Source organism: Danio rerio, chromosome 16 (assembly GCF_049306965.1).
Source record: "Danio rerio strain Tuebingen ecotype United States chromosome 16, GRCz12tu, whole genome shotgun sequence".
NCBI classification, from domain to species: Eukaryota; Metazoa; Chordata; class Actinopteri; order Cypriniformes; family Danionidae; genus Danio; species Danio rerio.
The window spans coordinates 24,864,863-24,867,588 of record NC_133191.1 but is presented as its reverse complement, the minus strand read 5'-3'; the positions used below and the strand labels follow the sequence as shown (position 1 = coordinate 24,867,588).

The window sequence follows — 2,726 nt, the reverse complement described above, 5'->3', positions numbered from 1 at the left end:
AGGATCGGCTGAGTAGCTCATGGGGCAAGCCAGGGGCGTACTGGTGATGACCACTTGGGTTGTGGTGGCGCTCATGGGAGCGTAAGGTAGCGTCTGTCACATGGAATGTACCATTCAAGCGAATGGGTCAAACGAACTTCCGCTTAGCACAGTGTTAGCTTCCATAGCTGTATGTGTTTGTCTTCAGGGCTGGAATCCTGTCACAGTCACACAGTGAAGACAAGGATAGTTATCTCTTTTAGTCAATTTATTCAAAACAATGTGGATAATTCAGCAGGAGAACCAGGTAAGTGATTTTTGTGGAATGTGAGTGGTCTTGTAAGCAGTTCAGAAACTAAACAACGATCTTCACAGCAACCTGTCAAGAGTTTGGGGAAGCTCTTTGACTCCAGCCTAAAAGACACTGCAGCCATCCATAAGTACAAAAAAGAACTTGGAGCTTGGCTTACGAAGGTTGACAAATCCTGCCTGCTTGGTAGATTCAAAGCCGGGATCAATCAGCATTCAATTCTTCTTCAAGTTTTGTGGCCTCTGCTGATCTATGCAGTCCCAATGTCAACAGTTGAGTCCTTAAAAAGGAAGATCAGTGGCTTTCTTAGAAAATGGTTGGGCTTTCCATGCAGACTTACCAGTACTGCACTGTATGGGACGAGTAACACCTTGCAGCTGCCATTCAGTGGCCTCACAGAAGAATTCATGGTCGTACGCACCAGAGAAGCCCTAGAGGACATGGACTCTAGAGACTGCAAGGTGTCATCAGCTTGCATTGAGGTTAGGACAGGCAGGTAATTGAATGCTGGAAAAGCAGTGGAGGTGGCAGAGTCACGCCTGAGACAAAAGGCTCTGGTGGGCACTGTGGCGACATGCAGAGTGGGCTTGGGCTATTTTCCACAGACCTTAGTTAGCCAGGTCCACGGGAAGGAAAGACAACTCCTACTCCAGGAAGGGGTTCGAGCAGGTGTTGAGGAAGAGAGAAACAGCAGGGTGGTAGGACTTTGGCAGCAGGGAGCATGGAGTGGTGGGAGAATACTCAAAGTCATAGGAGAATACACTGCAACGTAGGATCACCTGGGCAAACTTCTTGCAAGCGGATTTCCAGCAAGAATCACCATGCTACAAAGAAGGCAGTCCACTACATTACAGCTAGAGAAAAACCCTGGGCCCTCCCACAAATAATGACAGGCCTCCTTCACAAAGCCTCGGACTGGCAGCTGGAGGTTGACCTGGGAAAACAGCTGAGGTTCCCTCATCACATCGCAAAAGGATGTCTCCGCCCAGACATTATAGTTATCTCAGAAGCTTCAAGACAGCTAAATATTCTGGAGCTTACAGTGCCTTGGGAAGAGTGTATTGAAAAAGCAAATGAGATGAAGCGTGCTAAGTTCCAGGAATTAGTGGAGAAGTGCTGCAGGGAGAGAGGCTGGAGAACATTCTATGAGCCCATAGAAATAGGATGTAGAGGCTTTGCAGGGCATTCACTTGGCAAAGTCCTCAGTTTTTTGGGCATTAAAGGGGTGGCAAAGAGAAGGGCCATTCGATCCGCAAGCGAAGCTGCAGAGCATGCCACAAGGTGGCTGTGAATTAAGAGGGCGGATCCGTAGACTGCTACTGGGATGCAAGTCGGGACTTAATTAACCCTGGCTGGGTGACCTGGGTGAGAGTTATGTTGAATGTTGAAAGACCCGAAACACCCAAATAATCCAGGAAACATCACTAAGCATGTGTCCCAAATGCATCCATGAGATGTTTCTTGCATAAATATATAAACGTAATTGTTTCTTTGTACATTTCATGTACAGTATTTGTGTATTATATGTAAATATACACTGTGCATATGTAGTTACAAACTTTTATTTTGTATGTAATTGCTATGTAGTAACATTGTAATTATATTGTTGTAACATTGTAGTAATATTTTATCAACATTGTTATAACATTGTAGTTACTACATTGATGAAAACATTGTAATTACATTGTAATATGTAATAGCAAACTTTTTTTACCTTGAATGTAATTACAATGACACTACATTGTAATTACATTGCTATTGCATTTGTGTATTTATTTGTAAATATATGCAGTACAAATGTTATTTCAAACTTTTAGCTTTTTACTGTCCTTACATTGTAATTGCTAGATCATTACATTGTAAATACATCCAAGATAATATTTATAAGCATGTTTCTTTGTATATTTCAAGTACAGTATTTGAGTATTAATATGTACATATACACAGCACATATGTAATTACAAACTGTTATTTTGGATGCAAGGACACTGTTACATGACATTGTAATTAAATCTGAGAAGTACTATGTACTACAAACTTTTGTCCTGTTTGCAAGTACTGACATTACAATGTAAATACATTGTAGTTACATCCAAGATAATATTTTTAAATGTAAATGTTTCTTAGTATATTGCATGTACAGTATTTGGTTCTTTATAGTTGTAAACGTAAATATACAAAGTACACATGTAATTACAAACTTAGTTACTATGTCTTTACATTGCTATTGCATTTTAACTACATCCAAGATAATATGTTAACTTAAATGTTTCTTTGTACATTATTTGTGTATTTATACATAAATATAGACAGTAAATATGTAATTAGAGACTTATTTTGGATATAGATGCTATGTAATAACATTGTAATTACATCTTTGACAGTTTTGTAAATGTGTTTTTGCATTTTTTTATGTGCAGTACTGTATTGTCCTGGT

At 39.8% G+C, this 2,726-nt stretch overlaps 1 pseudogene; it reads left to right on the top strand.

Annotated features, from left to right (window-relative positions):
- The first annotated feature begins 259 nt into the window (after positions 1 to 259).
- On the top strand, positions 260 to 1,580 carry LOC101885210 (uncharacterized; annotated as a pseudogene).
- Positions 1,581 to 2,726: the final 1,146 nt, after the last annotated feature.